The sequence below is a fragment of the Topomyia yanbarensis genome, chromosome 3 (assembly GCF_030247195.1).
Source record: "Topomyia yanbarensis strain Yona2022 chromosome 3, ASM3024719v1, whole genome shotgun sequence".
Taxonomy (NCBI): Eukaryota; Metazoa; Arthropoda; class Insecta; order Diptera; family Culicidae; genus Topomyia; species Topomyia yanbarensis.
In genome coordinates, this window is record NC_080672.1 from 105,259,154 (window position 1) to 105,272,826 (window position 13,673).

A 13,673-nucleotide genomic window follows, 5' to 3' on the forward strand; every position below is an offset into this window, starting at 1 on the left:
CCGCATTGTTACTGAAGGAGCTATAAATTCTCATAATTACCACCCGGGGTAAGCAGAGTGCTGTAAAATCCACTCACACACCGGCACTATAAAACAGGGATAGAGTGTTTAATGTCACTCTTGAAAACTTTCACTGCGTCAAGAATCCTGGAACCTTGGTCGCGAATGGAGTACATACGTGTATTAACCGTTGTTGTGCAACTTTTGAGCAAACTAGAATGTTTTATACCTTAAATAAGTTTTTATTCGATTTTTTTGCTCCCCATACATAGCCGAAACTATGTACAAGAAGCTAAAACTTAAGAGCAACTAATTGTTACTAACCCAAAGGTGGTAAAGAGCTATAAGCTTCTTCAGTAGAATCCATTATTTTTTTGAGAGTGAAGAATCCAGGTTGTTTAATGTTATAATTAGATTTTGTTAGCTTTTTTATTTCTCTACCTTTCTCCTACCCTTCTTCTTCCAATCAGTAAAATGATGAGAAAACACGGCAAAGCACAAATCACTAAATAATTTGGAGATGAAAAAAACAAGCCAATTTATTCTGATTCCTAAATTCCTGCAAATCTTCAATTTCAATGAAAATAGTTTAACTCTCTTTTGAACCGATAACAATGACGAAACCCCATAATTGTAATATTAAAGGGTGTTACGGTCAAAAATTGGTCAACTTCAACGTGGCGTATTTTTTCATCGCGCATTGAAAAAACCGGCGTACCCTGCAGATGTATGTGTGTAGCATCATACCTAGTGTTTTATTTTGCGATTTGCTCTTCAGTTGTGTGAATGACTTCGAAGCAAGACGGGCCGCGGAGAAAATCCGAAATTGTTGAATTTGACCAAATCGACTATCACCAATGTAATAGAAGTGTTCGGAAAATGCTCGTTGACAGCCAGGAAGATTGGATCGGAGGTAAATCAAAAATAGGAGGCAACCAACGCAACGAAAAGAATAACCAGCTTTTTTCTTTAGATTGTAGAGGTTTTAGCCTTATGGTAATTCGACTCTTTGTTCGGGTTAGAGAAACCTCGTGATTGGGAATCGAACCCAGATGAGGCGGCATACAAGGTAAACGATTTATCAACTAGCTAAAATTAAAATGGCATCACTGTTCGCTATACCCCGGTCGTCAACAGAGCTGATAGTTTTTTTTTTTATTTTATACTTGTTGTACAACGGTGATAGTTTTTGTTTTGTTCTATCTATTTTTCACGTTAATCGGTTGTGCGAGTACTTTGAAGTTTCGTGACTTTAATCAGCATCATATCTGATAGCTGCAAGTGTTGTTTTGTGAAAGTGATAGTTTAGTTGATCTCTACTTGACGTTATCACTTGGCGCTAAGGGACCATCCATAAATGACGTAGCATTATATGAGGGAGGGGGGAGTTTTGTATTGATGTGTGACGACAGGGGGGTAGGGGGTCATGTCATGCTACGTAGCTTTTTTAAAGGGGAATATGGGTTGACCTGATGTCACGACAATCTTACCGGTGTCATCTAACATCGTTTTTGATTTTTTTTAAATTTTTTACGGGGACAACGAGGGGGGTGAGGGTTACCGTCAAGCTACGTAATTATCAGGGGGGTGGGGGTATATAGAATTTTGTGACGAAATGCTACGATGGGGGAGGGGGTGTTAAAAATCACTCAAAAAATGCTACGTCATTTATGGATCATCCCTAAGTCGCGCTAATTTTTTATGGCAAAAGCGACACCTTCTGGTGGATAGCTGAAGTATCAAACGTTGCATGCAAATTCGCTTCTATCGGTATACGTTACCATACCCGTTGGATATTTGATTTCCTGCGCATAACGCATACTGGGTAGGCGTTATTTCTTCACTCTAAAGCATGGCTTGTACCAACTGCTCGAAAGTTGTTAATGATTCTAAGCGGATCACCTGTCGTGGGTACTGCGGAATTTCGTTACGCATGATAACGGGTGTTCAATAAAAAATGAGCATTTTTCAGTCATGTAGTTAAAAAACTAATGTTTTTTTTATTCGACGGATTCAGTAATTTTTATCAAAACATGATGTTTATTCTTCAAAAAACGTGAATGGATATTGAAGAAGGGGCCCTGGTCATCCGTACGACACAACATAGTCGGGATGCTCCCCCAAGAACGCTGGACTGCACTGACATCCATCTTCCCGATCCTGATAGTCAACTGCTTTCGTATCCTTGGCACGCCAATTATTTTTGTATACTAGGACACTGAGGGAACCGAAAAATTCCTCAATGGGACGGCACTTGGGCAAGTTGATCGGATTCCTTTCTTTCGGCACGTACAGTATCTTTTTCTGCTCAAGATACTCCAGCGTCTTCTTGGCGTAATTGGAAGATGCCTTGTCCGGCCAGAAGACATACTTCCCATCCGCATGATGCTCCTTCAAGAACTGCAAAAGAATTTCCTGAAGACACTCTTCCTGATACATTTGTTGATTGATGGCCAGACCGCTCGGCTTGAACCACGGCTTTGAAATCCCTCTGTCCGATATGGCGATATACAGCATAACTTTTTTTCAAATTTATGCTTAAACTTATATTTTACTTCGGGGGTGTGCCGACTTGTCGCTGAAACAGTAGCTGTTATTTCTTGGAATGCTGGTCTTCGAAAGCGGAAAGTAAGTTTTGTCCTCCAGCGCGAACGACGTCCCGCGGTAGTTCGTCGTCATCCACCGGCACTGCGATTTCACGGTCGATATCTGCTCGTTCGTGTACTCGGGGACCGAGTCTTCTTCCGACAGATGAAGTCCTCCATCTTGGGGTTCGGTGAATCAAGGTATGGTAGCAGCGATATTTTCAGCCGACGTCACGCAAACTCGTCCCGTCGTTGTTGTCGAACAGCTTTTTCAACGCCTCTTTTCTTTTTCGTCATTATCTTCGCCGTACGGCTGCTGCCGGCCTTCCGCTCCACGCTCAGGAATGCCAGGATCCGTAAATTTTTGTTCCACGATGATAATGCGTTTCGTAAAACCGTACAACACACTCGCGGAGTGCTTGCTGTTTCGACGCCATCTTCGATTGAACTGACAGCACCAGAACGAAAAGAAACATGCCACCCATTTCTAGGGAGTCCAGAGAGCAATTCTCTTGGAGAGAAAAAAATACGCTCGTTACTTTACTTACAGAAAGGTACTGAAATCCTTCTCATATTTTATTGAACACCCGTTAGAAACTCTTCGAGCTCACGTTATATTCCTTCGTTGCGTGAAAAGCACCATTGATGTTTTATTTGGATTTACTGATAGTCCAACATGAAGACGCCTTTGCTGGACAACACGTAAGGCTTGTGCATCAAATCAAAAATAGTGGCTAATGCAAACACCGGTGATCATTATATGATAATCATCGACGGAACCATATGTCGGAAACCCAAGTTCATTACGTTTCATCAACAAGCCATCAGCGTATAGAAGTGGTGATAGTACACCGCCTTGAGGACATCCGCAAACACTCAGTTTCCTTATCTTTACTGGTCTTGACGATGAGCACAGATGTCGGTTGCTAAGCATTGAGTATATCCAGTTCATGATATATGAAGGCAGTCTATGGCCTCGTACTGCTTCCAAAATGAATTCGAAAGATGTCAAAAGCACGTTCAATTTCAAGAAAAACTCCTAAATTTGGTTGCTTTTGCGAAAAAGCTTTTTCAATGTTGCAGACAGCATTGTGTAACGGGGAGGTAGTAGACTTGCCGGACGGTGATATGCATGTTGCATTGCCTGTAGGGAGTGCTCGCCCAAGCTATCAGCTCTTCGTCTCCGCATAAGTGACGAAGCCACCTTTGGGAATGCATTTTTCAATTATTTCCCGCCACGCCAATGGGATGTAGTCTGTTGCAGAACTACAATTAAGAACATTTTTCAAAGTATGCTTGAAGTGTTAATATCCTCGTTGAAGTAGAACTGGAAAGATTCTATCTTTTTTGGAGACTTATGCGGAGCAAAATTTTCAATAGGCCATTTGACCCATTCGGTTGTCACAATTGTACGAGCAAATGCCGAAGAATCAAAATTTCCTGAAAAGAACTCAGAGGCAGTCGTCAGTGATGGCTCCGTACAGCCTGGAAAGTGCATGTCAAAAAGACTGTTGAGTACTACATCTTCGTCAGACGGTATTCACCATTAGCAGTTCTAATAGAACTGACATGAAAGTCGTTCAATTTCGAAAGTAACTTATTTAATCTACTAGTCTCGTTGAGATTTCAGACATTTGTTCAGAGGTTTTCCGACCACTTCGCTCAGAAGATCAAAGGGTTTTTCTGTACGCTTTGTGATCCAACTTAAATACCTCCGACCCGTTTCTGCGTCTGCGATTCCAAGCGCTTCTACATAACATTTTGAGTCGAACAAGTTCGGTATTCCCCTAAGGTGTTCCTCTAGAAGCACATAAAATTCGAAGCGGACTAGCCTCTTGGTAGGCTGCTACTATAAGAGCGTTTTGTTTTATCCACGACCTCATCCAACTCACTTGGAGATTCAATCGTCGGAAAATATCCATGAAACTTATTCGTCAAGCCCTCTTCGTAGAGGTCCCAGTTCGTACGTTTGGGCTTAGAATATGTGACGATATCTAGCGAGACGTTTAAATGATCAAAGACAATGCACTTATGATTGTGATAACGACGATTCGAGCTCGTTTGGTACGAGCCAGTTTTCCAACTCATACCGTCGGAGCAGACAGTTCTATCTAACACTTCTTCTCTGCCAGTTCGTGCAAATGTTAGGCGATTTCCTACAATTTGGTGCCTCTCAAATTGATATCTGAGCTGCCGTAAATACATTGGTGGGCATTTGCATTACCATCGATTGTGAGAAGAAATCCATTTCTGCCACAGTATGATACAACTTTTTCGAAATCATCAGAAGGTGATGGTTCATTATGCGGCTAATATGCCGAACAATAGACGTATTTATTGTAAACTTCATCAATAGTCATATTGACCGTGACAGCACAAATATCATGAGTTGTGAGGTCGGATATAAGACATGCGTCAATAGCACTATTCGCAAGTATACATGCACGAGGCATTTCACATGGAACTATCATACCATTTTGTTGGAAGCTACGTTATACCATTTTTATTGGAAGCTAAGTAGCTTTCCAACATAGAAGTTTCCTTTATGAAAATACGGTTCTTGAACCAAAGCTATAGAAGCTTTTCCTTCCTGCACAAGGCGGGATAGATTCATAGTTGCTGTACGTTTATGCTGAAGATTAATTAGTGCTACTCTAACCATACTCGATTACAGCACTATACACTTCATCATCAGCACGTGTTGTACAGTTACTAGAAGATACCAAACACGTTGGCTTCTAATTGCCTATAGCGAACCCCGAAATAAGTATTTGGGGTATGACCATCATTTTATCCCCACGATTTGCGAAGAAACAAACGTCCACTGTGTCAGAGATTCTCTTAACACACTAAGGGTAAGACCCACGACACGTGACAGGCATATTTTAGTTCTGCCAACCGTTCAGTCCTCGGCACAGAGAAACATCCAAACTTGAGGATTCCTGTTCTCAAGTCGCCTCTTACGACATGGGAGCAGGGACCCAGTGGATCAGTTCTTGGTTGAGATACATCAACTTGCCGGATGCCACACGGCCTCTAGGCTTATTTTGTCCGAAGAAAGATAATAGGCAGTTATCGACCTCCCAGTGGACCACAGCGACAGCTGTTCTTAGTCGCCTCTTACGATATGGGAATAGAAAACCAGTGGGTCAATTCTTTGCTGAGATACTGCGAGAGATTTCAGCCACTGGATGCCACACGACTAGAGAAGATTATGGATTTTTATGCCAATTTGAGAAGGGTTGATGCTCATCCCCATACCATCCCAAGTAACCACAAGCATTAACTCTTTATAAGGCAGTGGCAACTATATTGCCACCTTTTCGTTTCGTTCATAATGCAAGAATAAGAAGTGAGAAGTGTTCCAAACTTATGAAATCTGCTTGTTAGGAGTCTGGCAACTCTTCTTTTTTCTTTTTATTGAGATCTCTAGACCCTATAAATTGGTGATGCAAATTTGTAAAAACAACAATTTTTTATCCGAAAATTTGGTTTATGAGTGGTAAAAATTGCAAAGAAAAAAAAAATAAAATAAATAAATGAACGTCTGTGATCTGTGATCTCATTTTTCAACTTATACTCAGAATCCAGGGGTTATTTACTGTTAATCAGGTAAAAACCAGTAACCCACCCTCATTTCTTTTTGAATTTCTTATCCAGTTCGAAATATCTTTATATTTGCACCAATCTCGTTGGAAATACATAAAACATTACAAAGACTGACGTTTTCGAACGGGCGGTAGCAGTAACAGATTTTATTACTAACTAAATGTAAATATATTCTAAACTAAGTGAGAGAACCGGGTTTCTATTAATATAACATTCATTAATAGCCCCAAACGCTTAAGCCATTGTACTACATTGGCTATACTTTTGCACTAATGCTGCATTGAAACTTCATTACAGCATTAACAATACAATAAAGTTCTATATCAGCATCAATAATGCATAAATGAATAGTCGAAATATAGCATTATCGCTTGCTCTATATGCGCTTTAAAGCTGATATAACGCGTACATGCTTCAAGGATCTTTAAAGCATGTAAGCTTTACATGTGCATTTAGTGCCATTATAGAGAAAATGGAAAACCGATATAATGCTATTGTAATGCTGTGGGTTTATTCGTTATGTAACTCTTTTTGAAGATTATATTCGGCATATTTCATTTCAATCGAACATATGCAATATAGTCCAGGCAGCTAACGCAGCGCATTTACCGTGAAGGACGAGACAAGGTACCTCAGTTCGAGACTTACTAAAGGTAGTTATCGTAAAACAGTCATATAGTGTGAGAACGAAAACCCATTAAGGATATTCATTCCAATGCATTAGAAGAGAGTCAATTACGATTTTAAACAGAACATTTTATTTTAAAATTTTTCCTTTTTGCTCATCACAACGAAAGGAAACATAAGAAATGGTTTTAAAACCATGGCGGACAATGACAGCCAACTGAAGCTTTCTAATAGTATTAGTAGAGCCATTATTAGGCTTTCAAATTTGATATTTGTGCGCTGGTGCTATATAATAGTATTAGTGCTGCAAAAACGAGCTGTCAATCTCTGCACAGTAATAACACTATATTTCGCCTTTTCTGGCACAATATCAGCAATTTATCAGTGTTTAGGGCTTCACGACACTTTAAGGCTGCTTTAAATGTTGATTTAAAGCAGATATTAGGCTACGTTATAATGATTACTTAGGATTTCATTAAGACCAACTAAGTCAGACGATAAATAAATCAATAAGCTACGCTATACCCGCCCTAGAGCGGCCGGCCATTTCAAGCGGAAACGCAAGCTCTCCGTCCGAGATGTCACAAGCAAGCTGAGAATTTCGTCCACAGCCGTTCATCGAGCTAAAAAGCGAACCGGACTGCCCACTTACAAGTAGGTGGTGATTCCAAATCGTGACGATAAGCAAAACAAGTCGGCCAGAGAACGATCGCGGAAGCTGTACATGAAGATGCTGACGAAGTTTGATTGCGTGGTACAGGATGAGGAAACTTACATCAAGGCAGACTTTAAACAGCTTCCTGGACAGGAATATTATAACTAGAAGAGGAAAGGTGGCAGAGATTTTCAAACATATTAAGCTGTCGCAGTTCGCCAAGAAATATCTCGTATGGCAGGCCATCTGTTCCTGTGGCTTAAAGAGCGACATTTATATCGGAAGCGGAACATTCCGATCAGCAAATTTATATGCCGGAGTGCCTGGAAAAAGGACTGTTGCCTTTTTCAGGCACAACACAATTGTTCCGTTCTGTTTTGACCGGTTTTGCCATTACTGAAAAAGGCCATGGAGAGGTATGCCGCGAACAACGCCCAACGAACATGAACTCTCCCAACAAGACAATAGAAAAATATTGGACATTCGTCCAGCGGAACCTCAAGAAGACGCGAAAGACAGTCATCAGTGAAATGCAATCCATGGCAAACTGGCGTTCTGCTGCGAGTAAAGTGACTAAAGAGGTTGTGCTAAATTTTATGGAAGGTCGAATGAAAGTCCCGGCTATTCGTATTCGCTGAAAAGGAAGCTTGAGTGAAATTTTTTTTTCTTTATTATGTATGTATTGAACATTGAAAAGAAACATGATTTAATTTTTGATTAAAAAGTTTGACCGATTTACACACATTCCTGTTTGACCAATTTTTGATCGTAACACCCTTTAATATAAGTTTATAACCATTTTCCTTAGCGCATTGGTGAACTTAAAGTATAGCCACTGAACAGATACCATATGTCATCGTTTTGACACAAACAACACTAGACATGCCAAATAATCTTCTATCGTATCACAGTTGAATTTCAGTTGCAACAGGAACAGGTATCTTTACACTTAATGCACAATATGTTAAAGGTTCTGCAGAATAACAAGTCGCAATCACTTTCCAATCAGGCAACATCAAAGTATAAATCACAGTTCCAATCACTCTTCCACCGCAAACTGCATGGTCTTGCAATAATTTCCATTGCTTCTAACGATATTACCTCTATCGAAAGAACCAGATGCAATCGGCTACTTAGTCTATTCATCAATTTCCCAGAACCTTCAAAGGTTACCATCGCTCGCCCTGTGTCGCATCTCCACTACACCACCGTCAATTACCACAACCCCCGCACACGACAAACTCTAAGGTCAAGTACCGCGTGGGAACTCTTTCCGATGCGGGGAAAGTTTGTAACAGTTTTGATACGTGTTGAGAATAGACGGCTACAGGGCCCGGCAGAAGTGCAGTTTCAAGTGCCCTTTCGTTGGTTGCCTGCCTGCCAGTCAGCCGTCCAGGCGCGTACGGTCACGAACCAACCAGCTGCTACCCTTCTCCTACTGTGTGGTTGCTGTACTCCTCCATCGTATTGTACCAGTCAGTGCAGCGCTCTCAAGCATCATTCGAAAAGTGGTATAATATAGTGCATTGAAAGGACTCGCCAGCTACTCGACTGCATCCCCATTATGTATTCCGATGTTGAAATGGATGTGTTTGTATTCTTGCGTTGTAAGCACGATGGAACCGGGACTCCTTCTGCCCTTTGTGTCCCCACCACAAACAGAGCGGTTATTAATATTACGACTGAGTGGATGTTAAGTTAATAATGGGTAGGGCTTTTCGAGAGCATCTAACCAACCTACTTGGCAGGAAATGCGGAGAAACCAATTACTGGAGAATGGAACCCTATGCTGGAGGCGTCGATAGTAACAAGTAATACAAGCAATTGGTCTTACTTGGGGTTAAATCCATGACTGTAACTATAAATCACAGAAAACCACACAAGTTCAATTATTGTAGCGTTTCGCCAATACACGTACAGGCAGTTGTCAGTCGAATAAAGCTTCCGAATGCAAATTCTTTATCGTTTCTTCTCTTCTGTAAGTGGACGGGGTTTCACCTGCAAGCCGGACAATAGCTTCAGGTCAATGCAATTGATCGCAGTAGAAATCCTGTCAGGAAATGCAATGCTTACTGTACATACTTTCTCCCGTACTACTTTCCCACGGAAACCGGCCCCAATTCAAGATGTTCGGTTTCGATAAAAGTTTTTTTCTGTTGCCGAACAAAAGGTATTGGCTGTTCTTTTGTGTAGGCATTCAGCATTTGTTATCGAATACTTGTGGCTGTACCAAACTAACAGGATAAATTTCTACACTAGACTATTCGTTTTTTTGTATTCGGAACGAATATTTTACGGTTGAAGGGTTGTTTATAAATGTTAATTTAAAAATAAAAATACAAAGGATTGGGGGAACGTGCCGTTCGAGTCAATTTATTCTGATTCCGGTTCGCACTGGTACTGCATTTTTTCTTGCATAATTTTGACTTTCTGATTCAACAGATTTTCCGGTCGGTTCGGCGATTTCAGCACAATTTTACTTGTTACGAATTCGTTTGGTCAGGTTTCGAATGCGACTAGTTTGAGAGATTATCTTAAGAATACATCTCTAAAGACGACTGAGTTTCTTTTAATTTAACGTTAAATGTTGTTAGATTGGCTCAAAAAAAGTTTTTCGGACGGTAATGACCCAATGATGAGCAAAATCAAGAAATTTAAACTGTTTCTTTCATTAAAATTTCAGTCGGAACCACGCGCACAAGTCAGTTGAAAATATAACGATTTTCACAGTTTCAGTGAATTAACAACGTTTTATTTCGTTATAATATATCGGAAAAAGTTGTAATTGTGGTTTATTACATTCTTCATTTAAACGTTTTCCATGCTAACATAGTTTGTAATAATCAACACTATTGTCAAGAAGTCTTAGATATGGTCACATTTGAGCTGTTTTTGAATTTCAACCAACAAATTTTGCATAAAAGCATGAACGATTTGCATCATACATGTTCAAATTGGAGTTAAATTTCCTCAATGAAGGATTCTTAATTCACCTAAAAACAGTGATTTTCAGCATTTTTTTCAAGTTTAAATTCTTGGTAATTTATTAACCATTATTTTGCTCCACCGTGCATATTTCACTTTTTTCATAAATGGTCAATAATGACGCCGGTTACGCCCTATGCTGTTCTACCGGGGAAGAAAAGAAATGTTAGTTCGACACTCGCTGTTGATTGAGACCGAAACTACTTCTGCATCTCCACGAGCATCACGGGAAAGGAATTGTGTTAGTGGGAAAGGGAAAAGATCAGGAGGTATGTTTTAGTAGACAATATGATCTCAGCAATATGTACGAAAGTAGCTCGTGATCGATTTCCGGGAACTTTAAAACAGTAACTTGAACTCCGAACAGCCCGAGATTGTTGCTTCTTATTTACACTTGAATGAAAATTTCAACTTTTTGTAGCTGTGATAAGCTTAAGCTTTAAAATTCACGTTAAATAGTGAGAAAATGTCTTGAAGCATACTCAAGGAAAACTAGCAAAGAAAAAGAATAAAATAGTCCGAAAAATTAATCGAGTGTAGTAAACAAACCGAAGCTATAACAGAAAACTCGATTTTAGTTGTGATGAGAATATGACATAATTTTGAGCGGCCCAAATGAGTATTCACTGTACCGAGAGCTTTATTTTGTATGACCAACACATTAACAGTTCCACGCGCATGTCGCACAGCGGCTGGAGGCCGGACAAAACCACAAAAGTTTATGTTTAAATATTAATATTTTATATTTTTCCCAAATTTCTCATGTGATGAATGATATATATTCAACATTTTAGTTTAATTGAATAAGAACACGATTTTTAACAGCAGTTAAAACGTAGCAATGTCCGGATTTTTCAATGATTTTCATTTCCCAAATCCCAATTTCTATGTTTACTTCAAATGCATGTTGCTCTTTTGATTTTGGTCCGATTTTAGCACAACTAGATTCATTTCGGTTATGATGTGTTCATTAGGTTTGCTTGGAACTATTATTTTTTCGTTTTGTTATGTTTGAGGAGGTCTGATCAAAAATACTTTTTTCACTAATATATTCTGTACAATCAGGCGAAACAGTTCGGATCGGTCAAATATTATACATATTATGGGAAATTATCTCAACTCTTCGAATATCATGGTCTCGTTCTGCGCCTCGGTGCACAAACAGGTTTAAAGATATATTAAAATTTGGTTATTTATATGGAGGCGTATGGTGCTTTGTGCAAGATAATTAGAAAATCTACAGTAAACCAACACGTTATAAAACAGATTTAAAGTAGTGTTCTTCATTTTTATGATATTTTGGATATTGGTGAACAGTAACGGAAAATCTATCATGAAAATGAAATCATAGTAATAAGAAAGGTTCAATGACACTGTATGGAAGAATGAATCTAATAATTTATGACTTTTGACAAAACGAGCTCAGCGCCTCAAAATTAGCTCAACTCTTTATTTTCAACCTAATCAGGCAACATTTTAGGTTTTTTCCGTCTTTTGTTCGAAAGTTCGCCAATGTACGTGATTTGTTCCCCTCGCCTGTCAGCATACGACCAACAGATCTTCATATAGCTGTAGCTCCTGCCCGAAGCGAAACTGAACCAGTATCCAAACCCAACCGCTGTCAAAATGTATGAAGTAAGAGCGGTTCAGGCCAGAACCTGACGCAGTCCTAAGCAACCCCGGTTGGCACTGTGGGGAGTTAAGGAATAGTAGTTTTGTGTTAGAGGTGAATGGCGACGTAGTTTTGCCTCATATCTCACAATATTACCGTTTTTCCAATCTGTTGGTAATTTGCGAACATTATTTAGTGAAAAAACAAGAAACCGCTCAATTCCCGAGCAAATTCTCATAGGTTCAACCACCATACAACCCCATAAAAAAAACCTATTTTACGGAATGATTTGCGTTTGGGTGAAAACACAGATATTTTCAAGACGCTCGCCACTTTTGTGCAAAATGAGCGTACGGACCCCTTATTCTATCAACCACCGGTTCAGCGGCTTGCGGTTGCGCACACGATTACACACACCATAGCAAATAAAATACATGATGCGCTTATCGACAGTTGCGACTATCCAGATTATGTTTTTGTAACGCAATTTATTTTTTTTTACTTCTTTAGGAGTTTCTTCAATAAATATTTCATAGGTAAACATGATTCCGTTATTAAACAAATTTAAAAATGATGGTCTGAATTAACCCGTAGGGAAGTCCGAATTACCCCTACATTGTAAAAGGATCGAAAAACGTAGAGTTTTGCAAATCGTCGCCTAGCGCTGCCACGGGGTGTTGCCAATGAATTTTAATGGCTTCAAAATGTAGCTGAGGTTTCTAACAATTAGGACTTTTGACCGATAAATTATTTCACATCTATCTACCTAAAGGTCAGATTCGTTTAGGTATGTCCGAATAGCCCCGGGTTCCCCAATTCAAGCAAAAAAGTGATTCAAAGATATCAAATTCATAGAATGAGTAGAATGATTAATAAGAATCAAATTAATGCAATAAATAATTCAAATTAGTACAGCTTAATGAGTTTAATGAAAAAATCAGACAACATGAAAAGTTTTAAAATTGAAAGAACAAAAAAAATATTAAAATAAACAAATTGGATTAAATTAATAAAAGAAATGATCGAATAGAATCAATAAAATTCATAAAACGAAGAAATTGAATAAAATGTATTGACTGGGAAAAATAACAAATGAATAAAAAATAAAGCGAATGAAATGAATAAAACAAAGCAATAAATGAAACGAATAAAATAATTAAATTACATAAAGCAAATAAAATAATCCGGGTAATATTAATAAAATCAATAAAATGAATGAAATAATCAAAATGAATGAACGAAAAAACAAAATAAATTAAAAAATCAATTAAATTATTAAATTAATATTACAAATTAAAAATTAATTAAAAACAAATTAATAATTTGGATAAAATTAATATAATGAATGGAATAAAAAAATAAAATAAATGATTGATATGAATAAAATGCATAAAATGAATAAACGGATCAGAATGAATCCAAAGAATGAAACGAATAAAAACGAATAATGAACTAAAATGAATAAAAATAATTCTGAATGAATGATCATATATTTAAAATTAGTCAAATATTCAAAATGAACAAAATAAACAAAACGAATAAAATCCATGAAATGAATAAACTGAAAATAATGGTGCGCGCGCCAAAACCAAACATTACC

The 13,673-nt window shown here is 38.5% G+C and overlaps 1 protein-coding gene across 9 annotated transcripts in view; it reads left to right on the top strand.

Moving 5' to 3' along the window:
- The window catches only part of LOC131693203 (solute carrier family 12 member 4), a 666,250-nt gene that overhangs the window by 477,477 nt on the left and 175,100 nt on the right, over positions 1–13,673 (top strand). The gene's annotated exons all lie outside the window — the stretch shown is intronic.